Below are 26,969 nucleotides of genomic sequence, written 5' to 3' on the forward strand. Positions count from 1 at the left end.
TAGAGCCATTTGAATCATTTTTTGAGCTACTGCTGAACGTCGTTGTTTGTAAAACAAGATATCCATTTTTCCTTTGTCAATAGTGTCATTCAGCATGACACATTGCAGAAAGGCGGTATCCGTCTACGGATAACGGACCTCCATCTGAATTTGGTCTTAGCATACAAAGTACGTAACGATAGACTTTCCAAACAACAGTTAAATGGAGTAATAGACTCCATCTGAAAACACCCTCTGCTACTACGTGACTTTCACGGGCACATGGGCTCTAGTCCTTGCAGAATGCTAACGAAAAGAGAAAAATACTGGTGGATGTATTAGATTCGGAAAACCTTATACTACTAAGCGGTGTCTTACAGGTAGGAATATTCCGACCAAATGAAGTCCAGAAGGCAGCAGAATTTAGCTAGCATCTATTGCACTGTCTACCGGGGCAACATGGGAAGTGGTACCGGACACTTTAAGTATACCTGGGGAGATTATCAAACACGCAGTCAGCCGGAAATGGAGCCCAATACCAATTGCAGCCTATACGGAATATTGCTGGAAGATAAACTGGAATCGGTCATCGAAGCTGAGGATCTCGAAACATATTATGGGTTCTTGGTATCACTTATCAATGAAGCAGTGGAAGCCTTGATACCTCAAATAGGACACAAGCGAACTACTCGTAGGCCATCACCCGGTTGGAGGGATATAGAATGTGGCGCAGTCCTAAAGAAATTAAGGGAAACGTTAAGAAAATACAAAACTCTCTCTAATGACACAAACTTTATTGCTCTTAAGAAAGAACAAGATGCAGCCAAGAAAATAAAAAAGCGAAAAAAAAAAGAAAAGAAAACCATGGGAACTTTTCTGCAGTGCAGCTTACAAAGAAACAAAATCAACCAGGATGTGGAATGTAATAAGTAACCCAAAAAACGGTCTGACTCTGGGCATGCACACACATCCACCGTCCCACGGACTTTTAGATACGTTCTCGTGCATTATAGCTCCACCTGACATAACGGGAGAGGACAACAATGTATTTACACAACATTATCTGCTGGAACAACTCCAGACTGTGGTCTCCGACGGGAAGAGTACTGAAACTGGCCCGGTTTACATTGCCTACCCAATGCTAAGACACATCCCACACAAAGGGAATCTGCTGACGGCCAAAATTTACAGTAACGTATGGACGCAAATGATCAAAATTGACTGGCTGAACGAATGTCGTCCTCATACACATATAGAGGAAAGATGTGCTAAACGCAATTCGAAAAGGGAAAGGAATGAAGACTGTGTTTAACGTCCCGTCGACATCGAGGTCATTACAGACGGAACACAAGCTCGGAACGTGTCAAGGATAGGGAACGAAATTAACCGTACCTTTTCAAAAGAAACAATCCCGGCATTTGCCTTTAACTATTTAGAGAAATCACGGAAAACCTAGTTCTGGATGGGCAGACGCGGGTGTGAACTATCGCCCTCGCGAATGCGAGTCCAGTCTACTAACCAACATGATTCGTGTCTGCGTATCACCTTACTACAGTTTTCTGCGAAGGTAATGGAAATTATTATTAATCAGCCCCTACTGTACGATGGTGATGTGAAAACAAACAAAAAAAACATTCCCGGAAAAACAATTTGTGTTTCGAAAAGGAAAAGGGGCAATGATATCCTTCTACGGTTGATTACTGAGCTACAGCTAAATTTCTCTGGAACTAATATTGTGTGATAATTGCATTAACAGTCTTGACTAAAACATTCGAAAACGTCATGACAGTCATAGAGAAAAAAAAAGAAAAAAACATTGGATAAACTTCAAATTCCGAACCACTCGTGCGTAACATTATAAGCCTCCTGAGCAATAGGGAGACAGTTATTTTGTAACACGGAACTACATTATGACCGAGAGAAACTGGCAGAGAACTCCCGTAGGAATTAGTATTGACTACCTCATTATCCAATCCCTATACTGTAGACGTTCGGTACCGTTTCCCAGTGGCGTCCAAACATTACAATACGCAGATGACTTATGCTGAAAACAACACTCTTATGTCTTGTCATCTGTAAATGCACATTGCTCTCATACAGTATATCTGCAGGAGTAGTGAACACAAAGTGGCCTCGAAATATCTGACAGCAAATCAGCTCCAATGATATTTACCAGCCACCGGATTCCACTCCCCATGCGATACAAATGGAACAGCATAATTTTCCACTCGTGAAAACACAATACCTTATAATGATTATAGGTTACAAGATAAGATGGGCTCTTTATGTCTGATATATCATAAAAGCATGCAATCTCATAAGAGTTACGACTGGTGTATAGTGGGGCTCTAACCGGTGGACAGTGACAAGTTAGTACCGGTCCCTAATAAGGACAAACTTTGAGAATGGAAACATGTGCTACGACGGTTCAGCGTCAGACAGCACATTCGAAATACTCGACACTACACAGTACAAAGCCTTGCGTATAGGCACTGGGCCGTTTATGTCAACCTCGACCAACTCATTACGGGCTTAAGCGAATGAACCGCCGTTAAACATGCGAAGAATATTCTTCCTGTGGTTCTATTTCAACAAATATGGGCCCTTCGAAGAAAAAATTCGGGAGGTAACATCTGGCTGTGTGCGCCGAAGATAATGGAGAAATAAGTAACTTCCATTCATTTACGGCTGAATATCCAGAGATGCACGCATTAAGGCATAAGATGTAGATACGTCTTCTCATACCTAACTGCAACTGACTATACAAAATATGGACTTTGCAGACTGATGCTACGACGAGCTTAACATTTCAAAACCAGGGCTTCAATAATGTAACGGTAACGGAACCCCTGTCTCATTATCACGATGTGTGCGTGGTGTGTACACATGGGTTCAAGTTCAATTGACGGTGCTGGCAGTGTCTATTCGGTACCCATAAGCAAACGATAAGCTGTATCCACACTCTGCTGTTATGACAGGGGAGTTGACTGCCATGTCCGAAGTCCACCTGCTTATCTGGGTGGTAACGTGCTCGCCTCCCATGCAAGCGGACCTTGGTTCGATCCCGGCCGGGTTGGAGATTTTCTCCGCTCGGGGACTGGGTGTTGTGTTGTCCTCATCATCATTTCATCCTCATCACTGGCGCGCAAGTCGCCCAATGTGGCGTCGAATGAAATACGACTTGCAATTGGCGGTCGAACTTCCCCGAATAGGGGCCTCCCTGCCAACGATGCCATACGCTCATTTCACTCCATTTGCCATGTCCGAGGCCCTAATATTCACAAAGACGACCACAGCCGACATAATAGTCATAATCTGTGACAGAATGTCAGCTTTTCAATTGATTATAAACCAGCATAACAGTTGAACCAACCCCATAGTTCCAGCTATTGTCAACGCTGTGTTTCCGGTGCAGATCGCAACATCGTGATGGTGTGGATGAAAGACTACTCTGGGATACCTGCAAGAGGACGGGCAGATGTCGCAGCGAAGCAAAAATCTCTGTATGGAGCTGTTAAACAAGATAACTAGCCAGCCGGAGTGGCCGCGCGGTTCTAGGCGCTACAGTCTGGAGCCGAGCGACCGCTACGGTCGCATGTTCGAATCCTGCCTCGGGCATGGATGTGTGTGATGTCCTTAGGTTAGTTAGGTTTAATTAGTTCTAAGTTCTAGGCGACTGATGACCTTAGAAGATAAGTCGCATAGTGATCAGAGCCATTTCAACCATTTTGAACCAAGATAACTCCCTCTGACAAATAGGAGACCCATGCTCAGAAAGCAGTTGTCATGAGATTGGAGGAATGGTCGAGGGCATCAAAAGCACTAACTACACGGCTCTAATTTATCACAAGATTTAAAAATTATAAAGTTATCATACAACAATAACATCGACAGCTATGGCACGGCTCAAATTTAATTACTAGAAGCTCAACAAGCACCACCATCGGCTCAACCTATGCACCGTATCTCTGTGTTCCCGGATATGACGAATATCTAAACCCTGTATTGCTACAGTGTCAAAAATGGTTCAAATGGCTCTGAGCACTAGGGACTTAACATATGAGGTCATCAGTCCCCCAGAACTTAGAACTACTTAAACCTAACTAACCTAAGGACATCACACACATTCGTGCACGAGGCAGGATTCGAACCTGCGACCGTAGCGGTGGCGCAGCTCCAGACTGAAGCGCCTAGAACCGCTCGGCTACTGCGGCCGGCCGCTACAGTGTCCTCGGAACACGTACCACGTAAACGTACTTGAATGTTTTCTTTGGGGTCTTGGTCATCAGTTACAAAGCTGCCGCCAAACTTTGCTAGCATCCAACGATATAATAGCAAATAAAATACTGTACAAGTTTTTCAATGGTGACAACAACCAAATAAAGCTCCCTGCGCTGCTAATCTAATGCTCTTGGTGATTGCAATGCCAAGGTGAGACCTAAGCACAATTAACTTATCTTCCAAAGTGCTACTCAGCAAGATATGGGACGTTTAGCCTACAAATGCATGTCACTATGTGCCATCTATATACACTGGTGTCCAAAATTAAAGAAGCAAACCATTATTTTCCCGTTCTGTCTCTCACTCACGATGTAATCATACAAAGTGTCAACAGATGTCCGTATGGTCATATTCTACATGGAACAACCACGCCAACGATGACATCAAACTGGGTACTGCTTGTCGGTTAGTCCCATATCTACAATCGCTGTGTACACTATCACAGACGTCATGGCACAGAGAAGACGCCTACCAGATTCTCTGTAGTGAAGGGCCTGTGAAGAATGGAAGTAGGAAAGTCACAAACGGATGTGGCCCACTGGCTTAATATGAATCGTTCTGTCGTTTCTTGGATGTGGTGGCAGTTTACATAGACCGAGACTGTATCCTGAAGGCCAGAACAGGGCCGTCCACGTGTGGCATCAGAAAGAGAGTACCGTTATTTGGCTGTAAAGGCAAAACGGTACCCCCTTAGTACTGCACAGCTACTGGCATCTGACCTCGCAGCATTCATTGGACGCGTTGTATCGTGGAAAACGGTGTACAGAAAGCTTCGGTAGAGTGGCCTTTATTGGAGATCTGCTGTAGGTGTACCTCTGACACATCTTCACAGAAGGAAACGTTTCGAGCTGAATCGTCAACAAGCCGCATGTACGGTCGAACAGTGGGCCAATGTTCTTTTCGCAAATGAGTCCCGATGTCGTCCGGAGAGTGATTCTCGACAGATTCTCATCTGGAGGGAACGTGAAACATGATTTCCGGACCAAACATTATGGAAAGAAATCAGTATCGAGGAGGATCCGTAACGGTGTCGGCAGGGGTTATGTTGATCACTCGAACACCTCTTCTTGAAATCGAATTGTACACGAGAATTGGCAAGGTTTAACCGCAGTCACGTATTATGAAGAGATCTTGGTACCTCACGTGCGGTCGTTGCGAGATGCTGTGGGCCCAGACATCATATTGATGGACGAAAATGCTCGACCTCATAGAGCACAGGTGAGTGCCATTTTCTTGGAGACGGAAGATAGTGCTTGGATAGAGTGGCGTGCTAACTATCCCGATTTGAATCCCATAGTGCTTGTCTGGGATGCGCTATGGAGACGGGTTGGAACACTTCAGCATCCAACAACCACTCTTCAAGACTTGAGAGCATCTCCAGTAAGAATGGGCGTTATTGCCTCAACATGAGATTGATGTCGTCATTCACAATATACTCCGTCTTTGTCAGACATGTGTTGCTGCCATAGTTGGCAAAAACCCATACTGGGAACACTAACCAGTTGTCGTATGTGTAAAAACTGAAGAACATTTCTGTCTACCGTTATTATTGTTGCAGTTGTTTACGTTATGTATTATTCACATTTTTTATGCTTTACTATCGCCTGTTTATACTGTTTTGCATCAAAGTAAGAGCAACATTGAAAAATTTCCGTTTGTTGCTTTAATTTTCGACTCCACTGTATATGCCCGAATACTAGTGTACGTACACATATGGCTGTAATGCTCAGATGTGGTTCTTATATGATGTTCTCATGTTCTGTCTAGATGGCAGCTATAATCCTGCACAAATATTCAATTCCCGGTCCACAGGTTTTGATACATTCCCTACAGGACATTCAAAAGGACGTTTTATTGTTAATTTAGGTACATCGTCATTAATACTAACTGAACTGTGCATCTTGTGTTAAATTTTTGTCTTATTTAATCGTTTTAGTATATTGCGTATGTGAAAATTTGTTTGAAGTCGGAATCGGTCCTTTTCTTTAAGCCTATGTAACAGGGTACGACGTAAACTAATGGAGACCATGAATTATAATTTTTTTTTTTTGACTTGACGTTTACGGGGAGGCTGTCTTCGAGTTTGAATCTGTTAAGATCTTTCGACATATTTCTACATTCTTATCTTGCACAGGTGCCCGTGATCATTTTTACTGTCATCGTTTTGCGCGCTCGACATACCCTGTAAGTCTCACCTTACAACAGTGACATACACATGAGCAGTATTCAAGTATATACCGGCCAAAAGTTTTTTGTGTAATTTCTTGTGTAGACAACAGCACTTTTCCGCTATCCTACCAGTAAATCGCAGCCTGCCATATGCTTTACGAAAACTGAGCATCTGTACTCGCTCCATTTCACAACTCTACATACTGATGGTCCCAAACATTTGTACGTCATGACTAGCTTTAGTTATGACTCACTAATCCCGCAGTCCAGTGATGCTGCAAGTTTACGTCCATGAAGGACACAACTTTACATTTCTGTATATTAAGATATATCTACCAGTCTTTATACCAGGTTCACATTTTATCAAGGCTTCACTGTATATTATAAAAATTTTTACCAAAAAGAATATGCTAAAACGAGGGTTGGAACTTAAATAGTGGCAACAATTTATTTACAGCTCGTACAAAAGAGATACGTGTTTCAAAGTTTTACTGACCTTCAAAGTAGTCACCAGCACTGTGTATAACCCGTTGACAGCGATGTGGAAGTCGTAGGATACTTTTCGCAGTGCCAGTTGTGTTGACAGTTCGAGCGGCGCGGTCTATTGCCCTACGAATTTGTAGCAGTTCTGAAGCTAATGCCGTGAAGTGTTTTCTTCAGTTTACAAATCGAGTTGAACTCAAGAGGGATTGAGTCAGGATAGTGCAGTAGGTGGTATAGCACTTAGCAGCCACATCAGTCAAACAAATCAGTAACAGCTTGCATTGTACGTCCTTGAGCATTGTCCTGCAAAATGATGGTCAGGTCTTGCAGAAAGTGTCATCACTTCTGTTTCTAAGCTGGTCGTAGCTTGTGTTCTAGAAACGAACAGCATAGAGACAGAAGTAATTACACTTTCTGCAGGACCTGACCATCATTTTGCAGGACAATGCTCAAGGACGTACAATGCAAGCTGTTACTGATTTGTTTGACTGATGTGCCTGCTAAGTGCTATACCACCTACTGCACTCTCCTGACTTAAGCCGTCGTGAGTTCAACTCGATTTCTAAACTGAAGGAAACACTTCACGGCATTCGCCTCAGAACTGCTACAAATTCGTCGTGCAATAGACCGCGCCGCTCGAACTGTCAACACAACTGGCACTGCTAAGAGTATCCTACGATTTCCACATTGCTGGCAACGGGTTATACATATTGCTGGTGACTACTCTGAAGGTCAGTAAAACTTTGAAACACGTATCTATTTTGTACGAGCTGTAAATAAATAGTTGCCACTATTAGAGTTCCAACCCTCGTATACAGGGTGTTGTTAGAAATGTTGTGCAAACACCGAGGAGCTGTAGAGCGTGTATTGAAGAACAAATCGAGGATAGGATCCTGTGACCGAAAACGTTATTCAACGGCGCTTCAGAGCGTCGAAGTTACAGGCGCAAGCACCTGCCACTATGTCACCCACTCAGCAGCAAACGTGACATTGTACACTGACAGACTGTAGGCGGAATGTCTCTCAATGTTGTTAGTTAGTCAGTGATGGCGACTGATTGCCAAAATCGCCAATGGAGAAGATGGAACTAACTGCTACGTGAAAGACACTGTCTCTATGAATGCGATGCTCTGTTACCTTGGTGGATGACGGTTTCGGACACGGGTTTCTATCTGCAGTTGATTTTTATGCTATGTATCGGAAAACATTGGAGATTTTAGAGGGTTCCAGGAGAAAAATAAACTGCAGACGGAAACCCGTGTCCGAAATCCTCATCCACCGAGGCAACAGAGCATCGCGTTCATAGGAGACAAGGCCTTCTATGCACTGGCAAACGCCGGCGCCTATAACGTCGATGCACCGTAGCGTTGTTAGATGACGTTTCCAGACACTGGTTCCTATCCTCGATTTGTTCGTCAAGAAACCCTCTACAGCCCCTCGAAGTTAGTCACAACATTTCTGGGACACCCTGTGTGAGAGTATAATCTGCTCAACGCTTGCGTTGTAATTAATACTATCTGTTAAGTAATAACCATAGGACATAAGCAGATTGGTGGCTACACGGGTAGCAGGGGTTGTGTGGCGTGGACTGGGCGGTTTTTTGGGTTAGGTGGCCTCGGGCAAGTACAGAATGGGCAACAGCCTCAAAGGGTGCTCGGCAAAGTCAGGACATGCGCGGACCAAGCAGCAATTGTAATTGTAATTGTAATTGTAAACTGTCGAAGCTGCGTTGGTAAAGTACCGGAACTTAAAGCGCTGATAGAAAGCACCGAAGCTGAAATTGTTATAGGTACGGAAAGCTGGCTGAAGCCTGAGATAAATTCTGCCGAAATTTTTACAAAGGCACAGACGGTGTTTGGAAAGGATAGATTGCATGCAACCAGTGGTGGCGTGTTTGTCGCTGTTAGTAGTAGTTTATCCTATAGTAAAGTAGAAGTGGATAGTTCCTGTGAATTATTATGGGTGGAGGTTACACTCAACAACCGAGCTAGGTTAATAATTGGCTCCTTTTACCGAACTCCCGACTCAGCAGTATTAGTGGCAGAACAACTGAGAGAAAGTCTGGAACACATTTCACAGAAATTTCCTCAGTATGTTGTAGTCTTAGGTGGAGATTTGAATTTATCAGATATAGACTGGGACACTCAGATGTTTAGGACGGGTGGTAGGGACAGAGCATCGAGTGACATTATACTGAGTGCACTGTCCGAAAATTACCTCGAGCAATTAAACAGAGAACCGACTAGTGGAGATAACATCTTGGACCTACTGATAACAAACAGACCCGAACTTTTCAATTCTATAAGCGCAGAACAGGGAATCAGTGATCATAAGGCCGTTGCACATCCCTGAATATGGAAGTAAATAGGAATATAAAAAAAGGGAGGAAGGTTTATCTGTTTAGCAAGAGTAATAGAAGGCAGATTTCAGACTACCTAACAGATCAAAATGAAAATTTCTGTTCCGACACTGACAATGTTGAGTTTTTATGGAAAAAGTTCAAGGCAATCGTAAAATGCGTTTTAGACAGGTACGTGCAGAGTAAAACTGTGAGGGACAGGTTCAACAACAAAGTTAGGAAACTACTTCGAAAGCAAAGAGAGCTTCACTCTAAGTTTAAACGCAGCCAAAACCTCTCAGACAAACAGAAGCTAAACGAGGTCAAAGTTAGCGGAAGGAGGGCTATGCGTGAAGCATTCAGCGAATTCGAAAGAAAAATTCTATGTACCGACTTGACAGAAAACCCTAGGAAGTTCTGGTCTTACGTTAAATCAGTAAGTGGCTCGAAACAGCATATCCAGACACTACGGGATGATGATGGCATTGAAACAGAGGATGACACGCGTAAAGCTGAAATACTACAGACCTTCTTCCAAAGCTGTTCCACAGAGGAAGACCGCACTGCAGTTCCTTCTCTAAATCGTCGCACAAACGAAATAATGGCTGACATCGAAGTAAGTGTCCAAGGAATAGAAAAGCAACTGAAATCACTCAACACAGGAAAGTCCACTGGACCTGACGGGATACCAATTCGATTCTACACGGAGTACGCGAAAGAACTTGCCCCCTTTCTAACAGCCGTGCACCTCAAGCCTCTAGAGGAACGCAAGGTTCCAAATGATTGGAAAAGGGCACAGGTAGTTCCAGTTTCCAAGAAGGGTCGTCGAGCAGATGCGCAAAACTATAGACCTATATCTCTGACATCGATCTGTTGTAGAATTTTAGAACATGTTTGTTGCTCGCGTATCATGTCATTTCTGGAAACCCAGAATCTACTCTGTAGGAATCAACACGGATTCCGGAAAAAGCGATCGTGTGAGACCCAACTCGCTTTATTTGTTCATGAGACCCAGAAAATATTAGATACAGGCTCCCAGACAGATGCCATTTTCCTTGACTTCCGGAAGGCGTCCGATACAGTTCCGCACTGTCGCCTGTTAAACAAAGTAAGAGCCTACGGAATATCAGAGCATCTGTGTGGCTGGATTGAAGAGTTTTTAGCAAAATGAACACAGCATGTTGTTGTCAATGGGGAGACGTCTACAGACATTAAGCCGGCCGGTGTGGCCCAGCGGTTCTAGGCGCTACCGTCTGGAACCGCGCGACCGCTACGGTCGCAGGTTCGAATCCTGCCTGGGGCATGGATGTGTGTAACGTCCTTAGGTTAGTTAGGTTTAAGTAGTTCTAAGTTCTAGGCGACTGATGACCTCAGAAGTTAAGTCCCATAGTACTCAGATCCATTTACAGACATTAAAGTAACCTCTGGCGTGCATCAGGGGAGTGTTATGGGACCATTGCTTTTCACAATATACATAAATGACCTAGTAGATAGTGTCGGAAGTTCCATGCGGCTTTTCGCGGATAATGCTGTAGTATACAGAGAAGTTGCAGCATTAGAAAAGTGCAGCGAAATGCAGGAAGATCTGCAGCGGATAGGCACTTAGTGCAGGGAGTGGAAACTGACTCTTAACACAAACAAATGTAATGTATTGTGAATACATAGAAAGGAGGATCCTTTACTGCATGATTATATGAAAGCGGAACAAACACTGGTAGCAGTTACTTCTGTAAAATATCTGGGAGTATGCGTGCGGAACGATTTGAAGTGGAATGATCATTTAAAATTAATTGTTGGTAAGGCGGGTGCTAGATTGAGATTCATTGGGAGAGTCCTTAGAAAATGTAGTCCATCAACAAAGGAGGTGGCTTACAAAACACTCGTTCCACCTATACTTGAGTATTGCGCATCAGTGTGGGACCGTACCAGGTCAGGTTGACAGAGGAGGTAGAGAAGATCCAAAGAATAGCGGCGCGTTTCGTCACAGGGTTATTTGGTAAGCGTGATAGTGTTACGGAGATGTTTAGCAAACTCAAGTGGCAGACTCTGCAAGAGATACGCTCTGCATCGCGGTGTAGCTTGCTGTCCAGGTTTCGAGAGTGTGCGTTTCTGGATGAGGTGTCGAATATATTGATTCCCCCTACTTATACCTCCCGAGGAGATCAGGAATGTAAAATTAGAGAGATTCGAGCGCGCACGGAGGCTTTCCGGCAGTCGTTCTTCCCGCGAACCATACGCGACTGGAACAGGAAAGGGAGGTAATGACACTGGCACTTAAAGTGCCCTCCGCCACACACCATTGGGCGGCTTGCGGAGTATAAATGTAGATGTAGATGTACAATTGATCAACGTAAATCCCATGGGCTACACGTTATACTATTTCGGTTCCTGTACAAGATCTATCTATGGTAGTGATGTGATCACGTGTGAAGAGCACGAGCTGAATCATACATGATCGATGTCGTCGGAAACCATGCTGATTTCCACAAAGAGAAATATTTCGTTCGAAGCAGATTTAGTGTTTGCAATCAGAATCTATTATAGAAGCGTACCAACAGTAACGTGAGTGCTGTAGGTCGTTATTTCTTTGGATTAGTCCTGTTTCTTTTTTTGTAGATGTGTGTGACCTCTTCACTTTCCATTCAGAGAAAACGTCTCTGCTCGTGACACTTGCAATAAATTATGGGTAAGATCGTAAATTCTGCGTATAACCGTAGAGACGTAATTGGGCCGCGGGAACTTATTGATTTATTAATGTGAGCTGCTCTTCAAGTGCACTAGTTTTGATTGTTATGTCTATCATCTTAGCAGACATACGCCTAGTGATTGATGAGAACAATCGTCGATTTGAAACAACATTCGAGGACAAATAAACAACACTTACAGCGGTCGGGGACTTTTACCATGTTTAATTAATCCGATAGGTACATACACATGGAAAGACGATGTGGAATTTGATCCGATGACGGCATATGCACCTGGGGGATAGTAGATGCACTGAAAATGGTCTCAACGTAGACCGCCGCCAGACAGCGTAGTGATGTAGCTACCGAAGCTTCATCTGCGTCTACTCTTTAATAGGGAATGGTCATAGCCAGAAGGCTCAGTGTGTTGCAAATGTCTGAAGCAACCAGGCAATTATGCCACAAAGACGCAATCGTACTTCCTACAACCAACTGAGTGAATCTGAAAGGGCTCGGATTGTGGCCTTCCGTGTGGCGAGATGGTCCTCTGGGAGCCACACACATTGGACGTGCTACTTCAGTTGCGCAACGATGCTGGTAGAAGTGGTCACATGAAGATCCTCACACCCCAAGATGAGGTTCTAGACGTCCATGTAGCACAGACGCCGGCCAGGATCTTCGTATTGTAAGAGCAGCAGTGGTAGTTCGTAAAGATAACACAGCACAGATAAGAGGGCTTGTGAGTCCAGATGTGTCAAAACGAAATGTTGGAACCAGTAACTACCAGTGGGACTGTTGGCACGCGCACCTCTAGCCCATCCTTCACTCGCGCCACATCATCGAAGCGCACGTATCGACTCGTGCCATCAGAGGATCTCTTTGTAAGATGGAATGGCGCGTCATGTCCGTCAGTGCCTGCACGCAAGTGATGATCTTTTGTGCGTATGCTGTAGACCTGATGTGCGCTGTCTCGTAGAGTGCATTCGTCCACGACACTGGCCCCACCTCACGCCTTATGGTCTGAATTGCGATAAGCTACATCTCTCATTCACATTTGGTGTTTCTGGTGGGGACGCTAATGAGCAGTCGGTACGTGCAGAACTTTGCTAGACCTGTTCTTTACGCCATTCTTACAACAGGAAAGTTATGTGTTATTCCTGCTGGATATTGCTTGCCCACGCACCGCCCGCTCTGCACGACGTTTAGCAACTTCAAAAACAAAACAAAAAAAACAAAAAAAGGGTTCAAATGGCTCTGAGCACTATGGGACTTAATTTCTAAGGTCATCAGTCCCCTATAACTTAGAACTACTTCATCCTAACTAACCTAAGGACATCACACACATCCATGCCCCAGGCAGGACTCGAACCCGCGGCCGTAGCGGTCGCGCGGTTCCAGTCTCAACGCGTAGAACCACTCGGCTACCCCGGCCGGCTAGCAACTTCCTTGCCTGCACAGTCTCCGAACCTGTCTCCAACTGAGCACCTTTGGGATTCGATGGGACGAAAATTGAGTAGAGCGACACGTCAACCAAAAATTTGTACCGAACTGCGTGAACAGGTGAAGCAGGTTTGGAATAATGTATTGTATGACAGTATTCGCCGTCTGTACGATCGACTGGATGCCAGAGTCACCGCCGGGATTGCAGCATGGGTCGATAGCTGATACCTCAGAGCTGTTTCTGTTCTTGACCTGTAAATGCAATCATTTCCTGTACCCCTATATACTGTTGTAACAATAAATTTTGAGTGAATTTGAAACCTCTGAAGGGGTGTACTAATTTTTTTTGGGGGGGGGGGGCAGTGCATTTTTCTTAATACTGATCGTCTGTTCTACTGACAATGAATCACAAAATAATGGCTCTGAGGACTATGGGACTTAACTGCTGAGGTCATCAGTCCCCTAGAACTTAGAACTACTTAAACCTAACTAACCGAAGGACATCACACACATCCATGCCCGAGGCAGGATTCGAACCTGCGACCGTAGCGGTCGCGCGGTTCCAGACTGTAGCGCCTAGAACCGCTCTGCCACTCCGGCAGGCAATGAATCACAATTCCTTTGCATGTTCACTGCATGAGTCAAATGACCTCAATTGTCTGATAAATCTGATAATCTGCATTTTATTCATTATGTATTGAGAAAACCACCACTCTTTCGGAAACTGTCTGTGAGGAAGAACGCTGCAAACAACCTCACAGTTTTGCATTTACTATTATTTCAAAACAGTTCAAATGTGTGTGAAATCTTATGGGACTTAACTGCTAAGGTCATCAGTCCCTAAGCTTACACACTACTTAACCTAAATTATCCTAAGGACAAACACACACACCCATGCCCGAGGGAGGACTCGAACCTCCGCCAGGACCAGCCGCACAGTACATGACTGCAGCTCCTCAGACCGCTCGGCTAATCCCGCGCGGCTTCAAAACAGTAATCGGGTAGTAGTTGTCTTTCTCACTGATACCTGAGATAACCTATCCATTTTTTACATATGATATCTTTCTTCCTTGGTTACCATTTTAGAAACTGCTGCATCTTGACCACTAATCCCTTTCTTTATGTCGACGTCCTCGAACAGGACACGTATGATGTTACCAATGCAGCCAGTATAATCCCACCATGGGTATAATGCCGAACCATTAGTTATAAGTGCTTTGAGTTAATGTTTCTATAACTGTTTCGTAGGAAAGTTTACCTCATCCACCAGTTATCATGTATTAATTTCCTAGATCAATTGAAATTCGAATAAAATCTGGCCCATGGCTTGAAACATACTTCAAAGGATGGGAAGTTCTCTGTGTAGTTAGCAATTAGTTAGAAGCTAATAGAAGGGTTCAACTACAGCCCTTATTCAATTCAGATATTTATACATGCAAAATCCATTTAGCAACACCCTCAATTTCTGTATTTTCGGTAAAAACTCGTTTTTACCTCGAATAAATCACTACTATCACTCGCTGGTATTAGTCAGTTCCAAGTGCCATGCATTTTATATGAATACAGCTTTGCGCTAGAGCCGAGAATTCGAACACCTTCTTTTGCGAATACTTCTGCAATTTTACGCTTTTTCTTTAATATTCTCTTCTGCTCGTGGCACATGCTGAGTTTAACAGGCGTACTTTAGAGTAACTTTTATCCTAATTGGACGCAGAGTCGTTTTTTCTGCTCTAAGAAAACCTTATATACGAGGGCTGTCCAGAGAGTAAGTTACGATCGGTCGTGAAATAGAAACGACTATGAAAATCCGGTAAAGCTTTGCAAAGATGTGTTGGGCAATGTCTCTAGTATGACTCTAGGTAGACTTATGTCGCTCTTTTCATTTCTGATCTCTTAGTGAGCGCGTAAAGATGTTATAGAAAATAGTGTCTCCCGCCAAGTACGAGGGCCTGGTGAGAATTTTCCCCTGAAGCTATGCAACCAACATTACATAACTGTCGTGCGGTTTCTTCTTCAAGACAATTCTCAGCCTCATCTGCAGGGGTAATGAAGATATTCCCCGCATCGTTTCAATTGGAAATGTTTGGTTACCCACAATACAGCCCGTAATTGTCTCCCACTGAGTTTCATCTCTGCTCAAACGAACCGCTGGCTATGAAGACAACATTCTGGCACAGACAACGAGCTTTAGGCCATCGTAGAGAATTGGCGGAAAGCACTGGCGGCTGCCTTCTAGGATGAGGGAATTGGAAAGTTGGTACAACGTATTCGCCGTCTGAGTCAGAGTCAGAACGGCAACTACGTAGAGAAGTAACTGATAGGTGTAGCTAACTGTTACAAATGAAACATTTCTGATTTTCACTGTGATTTTCATTTCGCGATCAATCGTAACTTACTTTCTGGACAGCCCTCGTACATTCTCCACACAATCAGCTACAATGGTAATCGAATTTGGCGTGTAAGATACCCCTGACTCGTTATACGATACGCTGATGTATCCAAACACTGTGGCGTAAGCCTAAGAAGATGCAGTATTTGTTGTTTCAGAATCACCAATGCCTCTGGCGCATGGCTTCCACTAGTTTCAATACCATAAGTCCAAAGTCTTTTCTCGGAGCAACGTTACGGATTGTGAGATCGCCGAAACATCACTGGTAATGCTGATTATTTTCAGTTTTATTTCCAGCTGAGGAAGGAACCAAGTTCTCAGAACTTAAACAATAGTAATGATTAATCAGATGTGGGAAATAATCTTCAGCTGGTTTCACCCTGTTCTGTCAGTTATGGCTCGGATAGCATTTCCACAATGCTGCATAGACAGAAGTGACAACATTAATGGGATAGCTGTATGCATATATACAGCTGGCAGTAGTATAAGTATGTGAGCAACATATGTTGTGTTCCCTTCTTTTAAATCAGGTAGATAAATAGTGTTCACGCCACGAATGAAAGCTGCTGATGATATGGTATGGCCGAAAGGTTATTTGCAGAACTGATAACAATTACCGAAATGTAGGAAGTCAGTGCACTTACGACAATTGGAGTGAACTTCTATTTGCCAAAATCTATACTTTAAATCTGAAGTCGAAATAATATTACTCCACGAAAATTCTGTAGAAATTCATCAAGTGTCTGTGGTCTATCTGTTTCTGCTACTATAATGTCATTTATCTGTCGTGAATCTAACACAAGCCCCAACAATTAGTCTAGTTTGGGGACCAGGTGTAATGGGGTGATATACGCACATGCTGCCGGTTCACTAATGCGTTGTGCGAGTATGGATTCTAATTCTTATTTGATTTTGTCTCTATAAATGAAAGGTACTGAGTAATGCTTTGAAACAAAAGTATTATGAGGTTTTACTTGCAATTCATACACAAATCCTCAAATAGTACCGGGGACATTGTCAAAAACGTGTGAATATGATTGTAAAACTTCTCGTAACTGTTGTCTGTCTTCGTCTGTCTCTGCTTCACCAACGTCTGACTTGGCTTTGATTTTCTGTGAAATGTTGAAATTAGATTCTTCATCTGCACTGTCGGCAGCAAAAAAACGTGTCAATGAAAAGTGATCTATATCATCGTGTATTCTTTGTGTATGAAAACAGCTGTAATCTGTTAATATCTTGTTCATCTACTGAAGTGCTCTGCTGAAATTGTAACGCAACTTGCGCGTTATTGTCGCGTAGTAGAATATAAGAGTCTTTAAAATCCAAAATCGCTTTATGTTCTGTCAAGAAACACATATCTATCATAACTTCAGTTGTTAAAAGTAGGACTATCCAAAAATTTGCGTTGTAAACTTTGAATTGTAAACTTTAAGTCTGTCTGTAGTTTTACATCTACTCCTTTTCCAGAAACTGCTCCTTTAACTTTAGTCTTTTTGAATGGGAATGTGGCGAAACAATTATTCGCATTGCATTTATTTAATGCTGCATCACTAATAAGTGAAACTGGAGATCCAGAGCCAATTACTGCGGTGAAATTATGTGAGTCAGCTTGCATGTTTACAATCAGATGGTACACATTCTTTTGTGGCTGATTTTTTCCTGCAATAAAGTGTGCCTTATGTCTTCGTACGTGATAATACGTTCTGTTACTACGTTCTTCTTGTCTGTAGATGACGATTTGCTGTGAACATCTACAGTACGTTGAGCTTCTAGTCATTGTATGTCAGGAAGATGGAAGCGACCATCTAGTTCATTTAATACGCAGTGTTATTGCTCTCCGTACCTATTATTTTGCCCGTTGTCATTGCGGTTATTGTGTCTATAATTCTGATTGTGGTTCTGTTGTCTGTCGTCGGACCCTCTGACGACTGGAATGTAACACATTATTTCGATGAACATAAGTATTTCACTGACTATTATTATTGTAATTCTGCTGTCATTTGTAATTTTGGTGAGACGAATTGTGATTGCTATTATCTTGCAGCTGAAACTGTTGGCTGTCGGCAGCAAAACTTAGGTATTGTTGGTGACTGCACAGAGGCTGTCTGTTAAAATTGTTTCGGCTGTTGTAATTATTCTGATACCTCTGACTACTGCAGTATCGTCCGTTGTGTCTGTTATTAAATGATCTGTTATAATCTTGCTCGGAGAGTCCACGGCTTCACTGCCGGTCTATAGTGTACAAGGGGCACAATATTTCGCCGATCAGACGTGTCGCCATCGTCAGGTGCGCTAACGAAATGAGCTCTTCAGGGCGGGCTGCCGTATTAAATCACCTCCCCTCGCGAGGTGTTCTCTCCGCGGTCCGCGTCCGCGCATCAGCGGTGGCTGAGACGCTGGCGTCGGTGTCTGTGGTGGCGTCGGTGTAATTGCCTCGTCCGCTCTAGTCGGCCGTTCGTTTCCTTTGCTGAAAGACGCTCAGCAAAGGAAACGAACGGCGACTAGGACGGACGAGGCAATTACACGGACGCCACCACAGACACCGACGCCAGCGTCTCAGCCACCGCTGACGCGGGGGCGCGGACCGCGGAGAGAACACCTCGCGTTGGGAGGGGATTTAATACGGCAGCCCGCCCTCAAGAGCCCAGTTCGTCAGCGCACCTGACGTTGCCGACATGTCTTGTCGCCGAAATATTGTGCCCGTTGTGCACTATGGACTGGCAGTGCACCCGTGGACTTTTCGAGCAAGAAATAAGCCGGGAGAAACTGAAGAATTACATGTTATAATCTTGACTCATGTTATCATTGTAACCTCTGTTGTTTTGAGAGAAATTTTTGTTAACGAACCAATAGTCAGACTGTTGAATTTCAGGTAATTGAAGTAAGTCGCGGAACGCATTAATACTTTCTATTTCTTGACCTGTGAGTAATGAAACACGTGGTGACACAAAGCTGAATGAGAGCTGACTGACTGTATGGCTCTGTTAAATGATGGTTCTGTTGCACCAAGCACTCAAAAAATTGCGTAATTGTCGTGAATTGCGAATTCTCTAAATTGGATAGGCTGATTAACTGATCTTTGACGCCTCGCTGCCGGCCGGAGTGGCCGTGCGGTTGTAGTTGCTACAGTCTGGAGCCGAGCGACCGCTACGGTGGCATGTTCGAATCCTGCCTCGGGCATGGATGTGTGTGATGTCCTTAGGTTAGTTAGGTTTAATTAGTTCTAAGTTCTAGGTGACTGATGACCTCAGAAGTTAAGTCGCATAGTGCTCAGAGCCATATGAACCATTTTTGAACGCATCGCTGTGTCGCTTCCGACCTATACACCGCTAAAAATGTGTTATGGAACTATTCAAAACAGTGGCACTGTCTGGTCACTGGGCGCATTTGCATGGCGGGTTCGCTTTCTAAGAAGCTACAACTGAACTCTAATTTGTGAGTTACTGGCCAAGCTGGAAGTGAAGAAAAACAGAATTGATGGATACAATTTAATGGCTGCATTTTTAAAAACTTTGAATTTTCCTTGAGAAAGAAAATGTTCAATGTCGAATCCGTCATGTTCTGGAGAATTTTGTAGATCTTTTCTACTGTAAAACGTTTGCGATTGTCGCTGTTCTTTTTCAAAGCCCCTGATTCTTCTCATTCTGCATACGTGTTACTCATATGTAAATCCATCTGACTATCCATGAAAAGTATTTGCAGAATCACAAGGGTTTTGTTCATATGACATAGTTTTCGCAGTGTTGGCAAGATTGCTATTTAATCTGTTAATCTCCAGCGCGTTTATGATGTTCACTGTTTGCTGGTCATGTTGAAAACGCTGTAATGAAATAAATTCTTCTGTTTGTGTGAAAGGTATGTAAGGTGTCAGGCAAATCCAACACCTTCCATGAAAACGCTGACATGATAAGCAAATCCAGTAATATGTCACATAGCTCCGAATAGATCGTGACATTAAATTAAATAAAGTAATACGAATAACGAGTGAGCAAATGGAATACCACAGACTAACACAAGAATGCCTAAATGCATGTCATACCTTCTCACCGTGAGACAGACGCAGTTCCGAGGGGAGAAACGAGAACAGAAGCCGAGAGCAGAACCGTGTTAAGCTAGAAGGCCTTGCGATAAGGGACGGACGCCCACGTTTCCATCCAACCGCCAGGACCACCTCCCAGCCCATGTTAAAAGACAGAGCCCTCAAGAAGAACAGTATAGATCTTACGGTAACACTAAAAGGGCCACACCAGCTGCAAGTTCTAGCGTGAGACTTTCTCGGGTCTCTGTTACGTTGCAAACGTTAAAAACATTGCCCCACCACGAAAAGTAACCGCCAGGATCACCCCCCCCCAGTCCATGTTAAAAGATAGAGCCCTCCAGAAAAACAGTATAGATCTTATGATAACACTAAATGGGCCACACCAGCTGCAAGTTTTAGCGTGAGACATTTTCGCGTCTCTGTTACGTTGCAAACGTTAAAAACATTGCCCCACCATGAAAAGTATAAAGTTTCTCATTGGATAGACAGAATTTTTGTAGGTGGAGCTTAGGGTTAACACTGAGACCCGGATTGGTCAGATGAAAACACAGGCAGATAGTTTTTTTTTTAAACCAACTTCGGTAAATTGTAGTAAGGAGAAGTTAGGAGAGAGTTGATTCCGAGACGGCGAGCTGTATGGAGCTGCGCCGCCCGCTGCCCCCTGACACTGCCCAACCAACGACAAGGTAATGAATGCACGCGATGCCGCATAACAGCGCATAAAGTTTCACTCAGAACTGCAGAAGTCTCATCTGTTACACCCCCTTTTTGCGTAATACTAGTGTCGATCGTCAATTAAAGCACATGGTATTCACATTTGCTACGTAAGTTGAAATCTGAAATGCGATGATTTTTCTGTTATATAATTACTGAGATGCCACATCAGCGACTGTAATTTACGACAAGTTAGATAAGTAATTAAAGATAATTGAGGGTCACTGTAGACCATTTTGATAGTTTTCTCTTTTGTGAAACTTAACTTAAACCTAGATTATAGATGTGATATGGCATAGGTCATCCTTCGATCCATTGTAGAACTTATAAACCCACCCAGGGAATATTCATTCACATTTTTGTTGAACGCAGTTGGTTTTCATCGTCCTGTATTAAAATATTTCCTTTTATCAATAGTGCAATTTATAAACAATATTTTGTGAGTAGAATAAAATTTCCTATGGTAAACTACTTTTTCGACGTTATTCTACCAGCTAACTAAAAATAGGAAATCCTTGAACCCCTTCCACTAAATTTAGTTAGTATTAAGATTCTAGCTAACTAAAAATATGGAAGCCTTGAACCCCTTCCACTAAATTTAGGTAGTATTAAGATTCTTTTACAGGGAGTGCAGTGGAGCTGACGCTGAAATCTTTAAGTATTTGGTTATATCATCGCTAGTCTCACTGAACTCTTCTGAACTCTACATTTCATGTGTGGTGTGGCGTCTCCTTACCAGCAACAGTACCCAGGTTCAGACTAGTCAATTCCCTAAAAAACAAGCTCAGAGCGTCGTTGCGCGAAAGTGGTAGGGAGACACGACTTAGAACAAACAGACACCACGCAGAATGTTAGAGGTATGGGAACTGTGTCTGCCGAATTGAGTCTGTGTTGAGCTCTAATTGTTCGATTTTTTGAGAAATGTCTTCAATTTGTGCAGTTAGAGTTGGCAATAGTGTCGTAGTGCCATTGTCGACTTTATTAATTTCCGATTCTAAATCACTGACCTGTTCCGAATGCTTGAGTGTTTTGCATTGCGGTCTTGCGATTGCAGCACTGGGAAATACTTTATTTATTTTTTTCAGAAACAAATCTTTCTCTTTGTGCATTGTTTCTTTAATATTTTTAACTGATTATTTACTTCAACAGCTCGTTGTGAAAATAAAGTCTGAAATTGTATCTGATGTTCTGCAAGCTCTTCTAAATGGTCTGACATTTTTTTTCATTCCGTGTCAGTGTGGTTTGCTAGCTGATTCTCAATGATTTGACTGTGCTTCCGTAATTTTTGGTCGATATGCATTGATGGCTGGCTAGCTAGAGTTACGTTATTTTCTTTCTTTTTTGTGTCAAAATGTTTGGCTAACATTTTGTTACTTTTTGGGAGTAAAATTTGAAGCATAGCTCCAAGATCACTGGTCTTTGAAGAACTGCCGTTAATCATTGTGTGATAAGTGGAAGGTTCATCAGTGTACTCGATATCTACGTCTGTTCTGACGTAACTTTGCAATGTCTGTGTTGTGGTGGATTCCGCCTGTCTAGAATCTACGTTGTTGAAAGTACGTGCAACTTTGACGTAAAGCCGCGCGGAGTGGCCGTGGCCACGCGGTTTGAGGCGCCATGTGACCAACTGTGCGGCTTCTCCCGCCGGAGGTTCGAGCCCTCCTTCGGGCATGGGTGAGTGTGTTGTTCTTAGCATCAGTTAGTTTAAGTAGTGTGTAAGTCTAGAGACCGATGACCTCAGCAGTTTGGTACCTTAGGAATTCACACCCATTTGAACATTTGATGTAAGAAATACACTGAAGCGCCGAAGACACTGGTACAGGCATGCGTATTCAAATACAGAGATATGCAGACAGGAAGAAGACGACTCTTCGCTAGGCAACGCCTACACTATGTGATCAAAAGTATTCGTACACCTGGCTGAAAATGACTTACAAGTTCTTGGCGCCCTCCATCGGTAATGCTGGAATTCAGTATAGTGTTGGTCCACCCTTAGTCTTGATGACAACTTCCACTCTCGCAGGTATACGTTCAGTCAGGTGCTGAAAGGTTTCTTGGGGAATGGCAGCCCATTCTTCACGGAGTGCAGCACTGAGGAGAGGTATCGCTTTCGGTCGGTGAGGCCTGGCACGAATTCGGTGTTCCAAAGCATCCCAAAGGTGTTCTATAGGATTCAGGTCAGGACTCTGTGTAGGCCAGTCCATAACAGGGATGTTATTGTCGTGTAACCACTCCACCACAGGCCGCGCATTGTCAACAGGTGCTCGATGGTGTTGAAAGGGGCAATCGCCATCTCTGAGTAGCTCTTCAACAATGAGAAGCTAGAACGTGCTTAAAACATCAATGTAGGCCTGTGCTGTGATAGTGCCACGCAAAACAACAAGGGGTGGAAGTCCCCTCCGTGAGAACCACGACCACACGATAACATCACGGCCTCCGAATTTTACTGTTGGCACTATACGCACTGGCAGATGACGTTCACCGGGCATTCGCGCTTTCCACGCCCTGCCATCGGATCGCCACATTGTGCACCGTGATTCGTCACTCCACACAACGTTTTTCCACTGTTCAGTCGTCCAATATTTACGCTCCTTACAACAAGTGAGGCGACGTTTTTCATTTACCAGCGTGATGTGTGGCTTGTGAGCAGCCGTTCGAACATGAAATCCAAGTTTTCACACCTCCCGCCTAACTGTCAAAGCAGTTGCAGTGGATCCTGATGCGGTTTGGAATTCCTTTGTGATAGTCTGCATAGGTGTCTGCCTATTACACGTTGTACTGTATTTTATTAAACCGGGGCCCAGAAACGATGGAGAGGCTTCGTCCCGCCGCAGCCCTCAGTGGTTTAGAACCCCACAATAGGCCACAGCAGTCCACCCACGCCACCGCCGCCCCCACCCCGAACCCAGGGTTATTGTGTGGTTCGCCCCCCACCCTCCCCGAGAACGACTCATACCAGACGAATGTAACCACAAATCTTTGCATGAAGAGTAATTATGGTATACGCGTACACATAGTATAGCTGAGGCGAGATAAGAGAAACCAAATGGTTCAAATGGCTCTGAGCACTATGGGACTTAACATCTATGGTCATCAGTCCCCTAGAACTTAGAACTACTTAAACCTAACTAACCTAAGGACAGCACACAACACCCAGCCATCACGAGGCAGTGAAAATCCCTGACCCCGCCGGGAATCGAACCCGGGAACTCGGGTAAGAGAAACCAGCCCACATTCGTCCAGGTAGATGCAAAACCACCTTAAAAGCCATCCACAGGCTGGCCGGCACACCGGACCTCGACAGTAATCCGCCGGGAGGATTCGCGCCAGGGACCGACACGCCTTCCCGCTCGGGAAGCTGCCCGTTAGACCGCACGGCCAGTCGGGCGGGCTGCCTATCACACATTACAATCCTCTTGAACAGTTGGCGGTTTCTCCAGTCAACAGACGAGGACGGCATGTACGCTTTTGTGCTGTACGTGTCCCTTCACGTTTCCACTTCACTATCACACCGGAAACAGTAGACGTAGGGCTGTTTAGGAGTGTGGAAATCTCGCGTACATACGTATGACACAATCACGTGACCACGTTCGAGGTCCGTGAGTTCCGTGGAGAACCCCATTCTGCTCTATAACGATGTCTAATGACTACTGAGGTCGCTGAAATGTAGTACCTGACAGTAGGTGGCAGTACAGTGCACCTAATATGAAAAACGTATGTTTTTGGGGGTGTCCAGATACTTTTGATCACGTAGTGTATGTAAGACAACAAGTGTCTCGTGCAGTTGTTAGATTGGTTAATGCTGCTGTAATGGCATGTTATCAAGATTTAAGTGAGTTACAAAGTGCTGTTATAGTCGGCGCACGAGCAATGGGACACAGCATGTCCGAGGTAGCGATGAAGTGGTGATTTTCCTATACGACAATTTCACGAGTGTACCGTGAGGATCAGGAATCCCATAAAACATCTGTGACATCGCTGCGGCCGGAAAAAGATCCTGCAAGAACGGGGCCAACTACGACTAAAGAGAACCGTTCAGCGTGACAGAAATGCAACCCTTCCCGACTTGCCACAGATTTCGAAGCTCGGCCATCAAAAAATGTCAGCGTGCGAACCATTCAACTATACGTCATCGATATGGGCTTTCGGAGCCGAAATCCCAGTCTTGTTCCCTTGATGACTGCACTGTACACCTCGCCTGGGCCCATCAACACCGACATTGGACTGTTGATGTTGTAAACATTTTGCCTGGTCGGATGAGTCTCGTTTCAGGTTGTATCGAGGGGATAGCCGCGTACGGGTATCAGGACAACCTTATGAATCCAAAGACCTTGCATGTCAGCAGGGGACTGTTCAAGCTAATGGAGGCTCTGTAACGGTGGGGGGCGTATAGTTGGAGTGATATGGGACCCCTGATACGTCTAGATATGACCCTGACAGGTGACACGTACGTAAGCATCCTGTCTGATCACCTGCATCTATTCGTGTCCATTGTGCATTCCGACGGACTCTGGCAATTCCAGCAGGACAATGCAACAACCCACACGTCCAGAATTGCTACAGAGTGGCTCCTGGAACACTCTTCTGAATTTGAACACTTCCGCTGGCCGCCAAACTCCACAGAAATGAACATTATTGAGCATATCTGGTATGCCTTGCAACGTGCTGTTCAGAAGAGATCTCCATCAACTCGTACTCTTAAGGATTTGTTTACAACCTTGCACGATTCATGGTGTCAATTCCCTCTAGCACTACTTCGGACATTAGTCGAGACCATACCACTTCGTGTTACGGCACTTCTGCGTGCTCTCGGGAACCCTACGCGATATTAGGCAGGTGTACCAATTTGTTTGGCTATTTAGTGTATTTGGAAATACAAAACACATTGCTGCCCGAATTCGGTAAGGTTGGAACGTGATTGTCTGTGAGGGAACGATCTGGCTACTGCATTGTCGAGTTTTTTGATTTTCTAAAATGGGATGCAATAATCCGTCAGAAATTGCGGTATTATTTTCTGTTGGATAGAACATAGCTACTGGTTGATAAATACTAGTGTGAGATCTACTTTTTGCCGTCTTACGTGGCATCGCTATAAAAAACAATATTCACAAGAAAATAAATTGTCAAAACTAAGTATGTTGACCTGTATGGGAATGAAAACACAGATGATTAATTTATAAGCGCAGCGTAAAAAGTAACTAGAAACAGAATATTACACATATCTGACTACAGAACAGAGCGGCCACCAAATGAAAGTTTCCTTTAAAATAATTATTTTCATTTGATTCTGAACTGGTACTGGCTTGGTTGGTTGGTTGGAATTTTGCTGTTGTTTAGCTTTGCGTGACTGTGCGTTTCCAACTGCGAGGGAACACAAATATCAATGCCTGCGAGAAACAACATGAATTTTGCCCTATTTTGAAATCTTTCTACAAGAAATATGCAGACGGATTAATTCCTGAACTTTACTATTAATATCTGTAATCAAACAAAGAGGTCCCTATGCGTTAATGATCTACCTAATAATGCTGTTCATGAAATGGTCCTTATTCGTTGATAATTTTTGTAGCAAACTGACGACGAAATGAAAATATCTTATCTTTAGGCGTTGATAGCTTCTGTAGCAAACTGATCCTTAAACGAAAATATCTTACCTAGTTATGTAATTGCCTGGAAACGTGGTTCCTGCTGCTTCCTGTGCGCCAGCTGTAAATTTCTGAAATACAGTTGCTGAGAGCTTAGTGCAATGCTCTAGACAGCAAGTAGAGTGTTTTATACACATCACTGCGTGAGACAAAAATGACTTGGATAGAGGTTGTGGATAACGCAGTTAGATGAAATACACAAATTTTCTTTAACAATCTGTTTTTAAATCATCTGATATAATTACTTGTGTGAAATGTATGTTACAACACTCATTAAAGTCGAAAAAGGACAACATTGATAATAAGTTCTACCTCTCATTAATGTTGAACAACTCAGTAATAAACATGAAACATACCGTACAGCGAAAATTACTCAATCTTTAATGAAAAGCCGGCCGTTGTGACTGAGCGGTTCTGGCGCTTCAGTGTAGAACCGCGGACCGCTACGGTCGCAGGTTCGAATCCTGCTTCAGGCATTGATGTGTGTGGTGTCCTTATGTTATTTAGGTTTAAGCAGTTCTACGTTCTAGGGGACTGATGACCTCAGATGTTAAGTCCCATAGTGCTCAGTTATTTGAACTACTTTTTAATGGAAATCCTAAAGTGCCTGATATGGACGTCTCATTCAACAATGAATCCTAACTACGCGACTGCAGTGCCAATATATAAAAATATTATCTTTAGTCCTCTTCATACTCTTTTCATTCTAAATCGTTAACCAGATCGTTGTTGTCTGTTTCACAGTATTCAAACACAAAAACAAGCACATCTTCCAGCGACACATCTACTCTGACCAAAGACTGCGCGT

This window comes from Schistocerca serialis, chromosome 3, assembly GCF_023864345.2.
Source record: "Schistocerca serialis cubense isolate TAMUIC-IGC-003099 chromosome 3, iqSchSeri2.2, whole genome shotgun sequence".
Taxonomy (NCBI): domain Eukaryota; kingdom Metazoa; phylum Arthropoda; class Insecta; order Orthoptera; family Acrididae; genus Schistocerca; species Schistocerca serialis.